The 10,008-nt window shown below is 41.9% G+C and overlaps 1 non-coding gene across 1 annotated transcript; it reads left to right on the top strand.

Moving 5' to 3' along the window:
• Positions 1 to 9,033: 9,033 nt before the first annotated feature.
• LOC114236968 (U6 spliceosomal RNA) lies at positions 9,034 to 9,140 on the top strand. The gene has a single exon (XR_003622801.1). It is a non-coding gene; the product is annotated as a U6 spliceosomal RNA (small nuclear RNA).
• The last annotated feature ends 868 nt before the right edge of the window (positions 9,141 to 10,008 follow it).

Raw genomic sequence — 10,008 nt, 5'->3', positions numbered from 1 at the left:
GCCTGCCAATGCAGGGGACATGGGTTCGAGCCCTGGTCTGGGAAGATCCCACATGCCGCGGAGCAGCTGGGCCCGTGAGCCACAACTACTGAGCCTGCGCGTCTGGAGCCTGTGCTCCGCAACAAGAGAGGCCGCGATAGTGAGAGGCCCGCGCACCGCGATGAAGAGTGGCCCCTGCTCGCCGCAACTAGAGAAAGCCCTCGTACAGAAACGAAGACCCAACACAGCCAAAAATAAATTAATTAATTAATTAATTATTTTTTTTTAAAAAAGTCTCAAAAGGGCCTCCATACTCAAAATGTGGGGAGCCTGTCCCACTGGAGGGAGATGTCCTCTGCGACCCTCACCTCCCTAAAAAAAAAAAAATTCCTATTTTCTGGCAAGACAAGAGTAAAAATAATTCTGGCCTTAAGGGAACAAAATCTTCCAAAGAGGAACTTGCTTTTCTCCTATGCCTTTCAGATGTAAGTGTTCTACCTGGTCCTCTCTGGGAACTCTTATCCAGGCCATCTTCTAAAAATGCAAATTTCAGGACGGTAACTCTTAACCTAAGAAAAAACAAGAGGGAGGGGAGGGATAGGTAATTTGGAACTTGACTTGTCAAGGACAGATACAAATGTCTTCTCCCTGTATATTAGTAAAAAGGGTTTAGCCATCTAAACAGGTGACCTTGATTTGTTCCATCTGCCAGAAACCCAATTTGAAGCCAACCCCTTTTGTAACTGATGAGATTTTTTGCGGGGGTAACTTTACCTTTTATTATTATTTTTTTTATTGCAGTATAGTTGATGTAGATACTATATGTTATAGGTGTACAATATAGTGATTCACAGTTTTTAAAAGTTATGCTCTATAGTTATGTGAAACAAAATTCATATTTTATAGCAAGACAAGAAAAATTTGAACATAAAACCTCTTCTCTGCCCTTTGGCCTCCTCACTCCCCGCACCGTGCATTGTGTGTCTGCATTAGGCACCGACCAGACCTCCCCCTCCCCCATCAGCAGGAATACCTGCTCAACCATAAAGAGGAACTTTCTCCCAGCATCGACAAGACAACTCCTCAAATGGTAACATTGCTTCTTGATCTTGTAAGGGGTCACATGACTCACCAGGATGACGCTTAGATCTGGATTATGTAAACTGTCAATAATACGTCATTTGATGTATAGCCTCCTGTCTCAAAAAATTTATACAACTGTGCCTTGACTTCTAATGGGCAGAAGAGTTCTCAGAGCTTTCTGAGATGCTCTTCCCAGGTTAGAGTCCTCAAATTTGGCTCAAATAAAATTTTCCATTTCTTTCTTAGATCAACTGATTGCTTTTTCATTGACAGTTATTATAAAATATTGGCTATATTCCCTGTGTTGTATGTAACTGATGGATTTTGTACTATTGTACCTGATTCATGGATGAACTTTTGGAATGGGAACTATGGGGTCTCTGTGTCTGTGTGCTGTATCTATATATATATGTGTGTGTGTGTTGTAGATGTGTGGTGTTGCCAAATTTAACTAGTAAAAGAGCTCTATTTAACTGGCTTAAAGGGCATTAAGCGGTTCTATAAACACTCAAAAATATAAAATAAACTAACCCAAATGAATTTCAGGATCACGTTATCCAGATTAATTTTTAATGAATGAAAACAAGCTCAAGTTTGTTGGTTTAATTAATATAGACATGTTTTTAGGGTCATCAACATTAAGTATAATACTTTTATTATACCCAGGTTTACTAAAAGTCAAATAAGATCTTATTCCTGTTGGGACTTCCCTGGTGGCATAGTGGTTAAGAATCCGCCTGCCAATGCCGGGCACACGGGTTCAAGCCCTGGTCCAGGAAGATCCCACACGCCGCGGAGCGACTAAGCCCTTGTGTCACAACTACTGAGCCTGCACTCTAGAGTCCACGAGCCACAACTACTGAGCCTGTGTGCCACAACTACTGAAGCACGCGCGCCTAGAGCCCGTGCTCCACAACAAGAGAAGCCACCGCAGTGAGAAGCCCGCGCACTGCAACGAAGACTAGCCCCCACTCGCCACAACTAGAGAAAGCCCGCTCGCAGCAACAAAGACCCAACGCAGCCAAAAATAAATAAATTTTTTAAAAAAATTTAGTTCCTTTAAAAACAAAAATCTTATTCCTGTTGCAAAATTTGTCAGCAAGAAAAATAACTTGATATGATGAAACTTTTAAGTAAATTAAATGTAAATAAGAGTTTCTAGGTGAATTCTTTAGGAATAAGTATGTTTTAGGACTGTCTACTTAAAAATAGTTTCTCCAGATTTTTGGTAACTTGAAACTGCTAAATTAAGTTAAGTGATGGGAATTCATTGAATATCTATATCATTTCCAAATAAGATACTGAAACATTCATTGCTAAACAAGTCTAAGTTTACCTACTTTTGTCTTTTTTTTTAATTTATTTATTTTATTTTTGGCTGCATTAGGTCGTCATTGCTGCACATGGGCTTTCTCTAGTTGAGGCGAACAGGGGCTACTCTTCATTGCAGTGGGTGGGCTTCTCATTGCAGTGGCTTCTCTTGTTGCGGAGCACAGGCTCTAGGCGCACGGGTTTCAGTAGTTGTGGCTCGTGGGCTCTAGAGCGCAGGCTCAGTAGCTGTGGCGCATGGGCTTAGTTGCTCCGCGCCATGTGGGATCTTTCTGGACCAGGGCTCGAACCCATGTCCCCTGAATTGGTAGGTGGATTCTTAACACTTGCACCACCACGGAAGCCCTTACTTTTGTCTTCTTATTAGAGAAAAACTAAAGATGTTTTGTTCATTGGACAGGTCTTGTATCCCACTGAGGAAAGAAATTAGTTTCTAGACTATGTTCTTAAATTTGCCAATCAGGAAATGCTGGTATGATAAATAGTTCATAATTAACTTCTTCTTGGTTTTCACTAAGGTTTTTTAAGGTTTTAAAACTAAGGTTAAAATTGTAATTAAAATATGTAATTAAAAATTAATAAGGAAAGCACTACTGTATGCAAGGCAGAAGAAGGTAAAAGAAATGGAAATGTGTTTTTGTAAGGGAAAAGAAAGTAATTTTGTCCTAAAGCTGGTTATTTCTAAATGGTAAAGAAAATAAAGCACAAATTAATATGGATATAGAAAGTTGTAGAAGGTTTGCGGGGGGGGAAAAAAGATCTTTAGAAGGGAATTCTAGGGACTTCCTTGGTGGTCCAGAGGTTAAGAATCCACCTTCCAATGCAGGGGACGCAGGTTTGATCGCTGAGAACTAAGATCCCACATGCCGCAGAGCAAGGAAGCCCACGTGCCACAACTACTGAGCCCGTGTGCTCTGGAGCCCCAGTGCCACAACTAGAGAGGAGCCCCCACACCACAACGAAGAACCCGCGCACCGCAACAAAAGATCCTGCATGCCGCAACAAAGATCCCGTGTGCCACAACTAAGACCAGATGCAGCCAAATAAATAATTAATTAATTAATTTTTAAAAATAAAAAAAATAAAGGAATTCTACAGTGGTCAGGACTAAGATTAGATTGAATTTGAGTAAATGAATTTTGTTATTAAAAATAAGCTGGTGGGAATTCCCTGGTGGTTCAGTGGTTAGGACTTGGCACTCTCACTGCTGGGGCAGTGGGTTCAATCCCTGGTTGGGGAACTAAGACCCCGCAAGCTGTGCGGCGAGAAAAAGAAAAAAAAAAGGCTGGCGCAAAAATGGAGTATGATTTTTTCTTTGTTAAGAGAACAAAGTTTTCTTAGAATATCAATCTGCTTTTGATAACAGATTGTAAAGTTCCTTTACCTTTTAATTAATCTATTGTACCTTTATGTATATGCCTTTGAAATCTTTTATTGTCACTTGGTTAAGTGAATAAGTATTGTTTCACAGAGACCTATGATCCTATTTGACCAAGGGTTTTTAAAGACTTTTTGATATTTTTGACAAAGATCAAATTCTAATTGAAGTTTGTCTGACCTCTGACTAACTTTGAGGTTTCCCAAGGGCCCCCAGAACACCTCAAGAGAATTGTTTGTTCTTCTTATCAAAGAAGCGTATTAAACTAATTAGGCTTATTTGGTATGTTAAATAACAAGGGAAGCATCATCAAATGAGTGATAAACCTTCTTAGGTTATATTGTTTGGGTAAATTTTATTAAAATAGATAGTCTAGAAATTATACGGGGATGTCCCTGGTGGTGCAGGGGTTAAGAATCCGCCTGCCAATGCAGGGGACACAGGTTCAAGCCCTGGTCCGGGAAGATCCCACATGCCGCGGAGCAACTAAGCCCGTGCGCCACAACTACTGAGCCTGCACTCTAGAACCCACGAGCCACAACTACTGAGCCCACGTGTCACAAGTACTGAAGCCCGCACACCTAGAGCCTGTGCTTGTAAACAAAGACAAGCCAACCCAATGAGAAGCCCGCACACTGCAACGAAGAGGAGCCCCTGCTCACCGCAACTAGAGAAAGCCCACGCTCAGCAACGAAGACCCAACACAGCCAAAATATAAATAAATAATAAATATTTATTTAAAAAAAAGAAGAAATTATATGGAACTCCTAAAAATCGGGTATATCCTGATAAAATGTTATCAGTTATAATTCTAGTTAACATCTTAAAATGTTGTATGTCACAACAGTAACCAAGTTTGTCAATTGCATTGTAATCAGATCTTTAACCATGCCTTTTAAAGTCTTTTGTCATTTATAGATAGTTATTGTTTTACTCAGATGCTTTTGCAAAAATGCTCCATCTTCAAGAAGATTCATATAAAGGACTTTTGGACAAGTACAGGTTTCTGATCCTTTTCAGGTCATACTGCTGAGCTGGGTAAGAAATTAAAGAATTCTTTAACCTGGTGACTTCATAAAGCTGTTAAAAGAAGATTAAGGATTAGTCACATAGACTGAGCAACCTGATGAGTATGGTTATAATTTTTGGGGTTTTTGTCTGGAATATTACTGGTTTTTAATCTGTGTTTTCTAGATATAAGGAAACCCTTCCCCTTAAGCTACTTATGACTTAAATTTGGTAAATTATACCTTTGTAATTAGAACTGAAACATTTATCTTTTCTCTCTACCTGATCCCTCCAGAAACTGGAAACTCTTAAGTTCCCAGCAGCCTTTCCAGGTGAACAAGGAAGGCCACCTCCTGACAGGTGCAAGAATCTCAAGATATTTGTGGGACCTCTAGAAGAAAGGAATCCACCCAAATCTATAGATATTACAGGCAGAATCTGATGACAAGACCTTGGCATGGCTTTCCTGGCCTTGAGAGGTCTTTTAAAAGTTCAATTTGAGATTCTTTATAAAAAGTTCCAGCACAGCCATATTGTAAGAACCCGTATGATCAATTACACTTACGGAAATAATCAGGCCAAGTTTATGGAAACCAGACTTATTTTGCAAATTAATTAGTCTTAATTTGGCTATATCTGGTAGAAATGAAGGTAACTTTAGAGAGAAAAATATTACATTTCAGTGAACATTAAGTTCTAGTGTTGTTGTCTTTAAGGGTGTTTTTGTTTTTGTTTTGTATTTACTACATAAGAATCACTTCCCAGATGGCTCCTTGTTGCTATGTTACATTAACGTAAAGTTTAACTGAATTATATTAAAAGGACATTCTAAGTTTGTTTCTGAATCTTATCACAATAATCTATCTTTGGATGAAGATCGGATGCCCCATGAACTTCGATCAGGAGATTACGCATACTGGAAAAGGCATCAGATAAAGGATTCTTTACAGCCAGGTTGGAAGGGACCTATCAGTCCTCCTCTCTTGAATGGACTGCAGCTCCTGTTTCTGACACCCTACTTCAACTAACTAAGACCAGCACTACCAGACCAGGATGAGAAGACAACAAACATCTGAAGTAGACGCCTGACCCAAGATGGTATTTAAGACCAGGCTTGTATAACAATTACTTTGATAATTGTTCACACTTTTGCTTATGAACCCAATGTATTTCTCCCTTGGGCTCAAGGTCACCTATGGGTAGTTTTGGAGACAGTCCCTGCCGACCTGCCTGTAATGTGAGCACAACGGGTTTGATCAATTTTCCAGTGGTATGACCATTTGGTGGCAATATTTGTTCCTTCACTTGGAATAGAATATAACATTAACCACAGATGCTTTAACAAAATTTACTCAGCAAGCTTTGAATGGTAGTAATCAAGCCATTAGCTTGCTTGATTCAGAAGTCTTCATGATGAGAAAATCAGTCCTGCAGAATCGTATAGCCCTAAATACTCTCTAACTGCTTTCCAAGGGGGAACTTGTGTTATGACACGTACTGAATATTGGGTTTTTATACCTGATGAGTCTTCTAACATAATTCATCTTAAGATACATATGAAGAATCAAATTTCAGCTCTGAAGAATCCTCTTCCCAATTTAGGGGAGATACTAGAAAAATGGTATGGTTTAGCAGGATCTTTGCTTAAACCTTTACTAATGACATTGTTACTGTTATTGTCAATTTTGATTACAGTTTGTGTAACATAGAAAGTGATAGTTTCTTGGGACTTCCCTGGTGGTCCAGTAGCTAAGACTCAGGGCTCCCAATGCAAGGGGCCCGGGTTTGATCCCTGGCCAGGGAACTAGATCCCGCATGCATGCCACAACTGATAGTTTGCATGCTGCAACTAAGAAGTCTGCATGCCGCAACTAAGACCCGGAGCAGACTAAATAAATAAATAAATAAATATTTTAAACAAATAAAGCGATAGTTTCTTGCCTTTCGGTCTGTGTATCACCTACTTCTATTAAGATGATATCTAAACAACTTGAAACTATTGCTCACACCTATAGTTCTCTATAAATTAATGAACATGCACAATGCACATGCAAGGTGAAATTGGCATAAGTCCTATTGGACAAATTGGAATTCACCATTAGTCCTTGCCAAATATCTTACTAGTGCAACCCCTAAAGGGAAAGAAAGAACTGGGTTTACTAAGACCCAACATTGAGGGACATGATGGACTCAGGGCAGGTAAGCAGCCACCCTGATATTGAGGGACCAAATATTTGACCACCTAATGCTTTCTATCAAAAGATTAATGATCAAAAGGGGGAAATTGATGAAATAAAATTCATATTTTATGGCAAGACAAGAAAAATTTAAACATAAAAACTTTCTCTGCCTGTTTGGGTTTCCTCCCTCCCCCATAGTGTGCATTGTGCATCTGCATTAACCAGACTTCCTTAGTAGATAACATTCCTTCTTAATCTTGTAAAGGTCAAAATGACCCACCACATTCTTAACTTCTTAGGAGATAAGCTTCCTTCTTAATCCTGTAAGGGGTCATGATGACCCACTACTCACTTTGAACATGCAGATCTGAAATGTGTAAACTGTCAATATGTCCTTTGACATACAACCCTTTTTCTCAAAAAAACTTACATAACTGTGCTTTGACCTCTAACAGACAGAACAGTCCTCAGAGCTTTATGACAGCTTTATAACCTGTCTCCCAGGTTATAATCCTCAGGTTGGTTCAAATAAAATTTTCCATCTGTTTCTTAGATTGATTGTTGATTAATTTTTTTCATTGACAGAAGTCATTTTTGATAACTGACAACAATGCAAAAGTAATTCTTGTCTACACACAAGCAAATGAACCTGTCCAGTGAGTGTTTGTGTTAATCTGCTCAGGCTGTCACAACAAAGTACCACAGACTGGGTGGTTTAAACAACAGAAGTTTATTTTCTCACAGCTCCGGAGGCTGGAAGTTCCAGGTCAAGCTGAGCAGGGTGGGTTTCTTCTGAGGTCTCTCCTTGGTAAGTGGATGGCTCTCTGCACACACGTCTGTCTCTTTGAGTGAAAAAATTTCCTCTTCTTAAAAGAACACCAGTCAGATTGGATTAGGACCCACCCTAATGGCCACATTTTTTTTAGTTTTCACCTAATCATCTCTTTCAAGGTCCTGTCTCCAAATACAGCCAGTCACATTCTGAGATGCTGAAGAGTCAGGGCTTCACCGTGTTAATACAGGGGGAGACACAGTTCAGCCCCTCCACCCAGAAAGCCCAGTTTTGCGTCTGTTTGCACATTCACATCACCGTTCCTGCTTTATATGTGTGTCTGTCATTGGGCTTCTCCCCGGAGCGGGTCCTAACACCTGCCTGGGCCCCTGCCTGTGGGGTAAGTAGACTCTTTCATACGTGCTCCTCTGTCTGTATGAGCCACAATTCACCTTGGGAAGCTGTTCCTTTACAACCCACTGGTTAACCGTAAGTCCCAGGAAACCAAGTTTGTATGTCGGGCAGGGCTTTTCTGGTGATATTGTAACAGTGGCTTCTCTTCCAGGGTGTGTGACTGAATGTCATTTGCAGACACCGTCTTTAGGCAGCTCAGCTCCTCTGCCAGCCTTCTTCACTGTTCTGCTTTGATTGTATTTTTGCTTATGGTTACCTATGTCTAAACGTTCTCTTACTTAACTGTTTATGTGACACGTGTGTGGGTGCTGCTGTGTGCCAGGTGCTTCTCTAGGCCCTGGGGACTCAGCCCCTGTCCTCCTGGAGCACACCTTCTAGTGGGGAGGGGCAGCAACAGACGACCCTCCCCCAGTGTCAGGTGATGACAAGTGTTGTGAGGAACAACAGGGGGCAGAGTGACAGATGGTCCTGTTTCCAACAGGGTGGCAAGGGACAGCCTCTCTGAAGGCTGATGTTTGAGCAGAGCCTAAGCAGAGAGTAAGCATGCCAGGCAGAAAGAGGCAGGTGCCAGGCCCCCAGGCAGGCACAAGCCTGGGAGTCTGAACAATGCCCAGGAGGTCAGATGCTGGCTGAGGGGCCGTGGGGCCAGGTAAGGACTCTGGGTTTAACCCTAAATGTGACTGTCAGCCCCCAGAGGGCTGGCTGGTGCGTCTTAAGCTCTGCTGTGTGGAGAGAGGCAGATAGGAGGGGTGAGGAGAGCCGCTGAGGGCTGTGCGGTCAGGGTCCCGCAGAAGGGTGACAGTGGCTGGGGAGGAAATGAGAGGTGGTCATCCCGGGAGCATGTTTTGAAGCTTGGGGTGTGAGGCAAAGACAAGACTCAGGGACAACTCATGCTCGCTCTGGCAGCACATATACGAAAACTGAAACGATACAGAGAAGATTAGCATGGTCTCTGCACAAAGATGACACGCAAATTCTCGAAGTGTTCCATATATTTGGGGGAATATAGCCAATATTTTGTAATAACTGTAAATGGAAAGTAACCTTTAAAATTGTATAAAAGGGACTTCCCTGGTGGCACAGTGGTTGGGAGCCCACCTGCCAATGCAGGGGACACGGGTTCGAGCCCTGGTCCAGGGGGATCCCACATGCCATGGAGCAGCTAGGCCTGTGCACCACAGATGCTGAGGCCCACGCGCCTAGAGTCCGTGCTCCGCAGCAAGGGAAGCTACCTCAGTGAGAGGCCCGCGTACCGCGGCGAGGAGTGGCCCCCGCTCGCCGCAGCTGGAGAGGGCTCGTGCACAGCAGTGGAGACCCAATGCAGCCAAAAATAAATAAATAAATAAATTTATTTTAAAATACAATAAAATAAAATTGTATAAAAATAAAAATCACTATAAAATTTTTTTAAAAACACACCACTGGACAGTGGATTAATGCAAAAGTGGAAAACAGTGACCCATGGACCAAATCTGACCCACCACTTGGGCCAGTTCCAATAAAGTTTTTTTTTTTAGTAAATTTATTTACTTATTTATTTATTTATATTTGGCTGCGTTGGGTCTTCGTTGCTGCACGCAGACTTTCTCTAGTTGCGGTAAGCGGGGGCTACTCTTCGTTGCGGTGCTCGGGCTTCTCATTGTGGTGGCTTCTCTTGTTGCGGAGCACAGGTTCTAGGCGCGTGGGCTTCAGTAGTTGTGGCGCACGGGCTTTGTTGCTCCGCGGCACATAGGATCTTCCCGGACCAGAGGCCGAACCTGTGTCCCCTGCATTGGCAGGCGGATTCTTAACCAATGCACCACCAGGGGAGTCCCCCAATAAAGTTTTTTTTTTTAACCTCTTTATTGGAGTATAATTGCTTTACA

The sequence above is a fragment of the Balaenoptera acutorostrata genome, chromosome 3 (assembly GCF_949987535.1).
Source record: "Balaenoptera acutorostrata chromosome 3, mBalAcu1.1, whole genome shotgun sequence".
NCBI classification, from domain to species: domain Eukaryota; kingdom Metazoa; phylum Chordata; class Mammalia; order Artiodactyla; family Balaenopteridae; genus Balaenoptera; species Balaenoptera acutorostrata.
The sequence above is the reverse complement of the archived record's forward strand: the minus strand, read 5'-3'. Positions and strand labels throughout refer to the sequence as shown.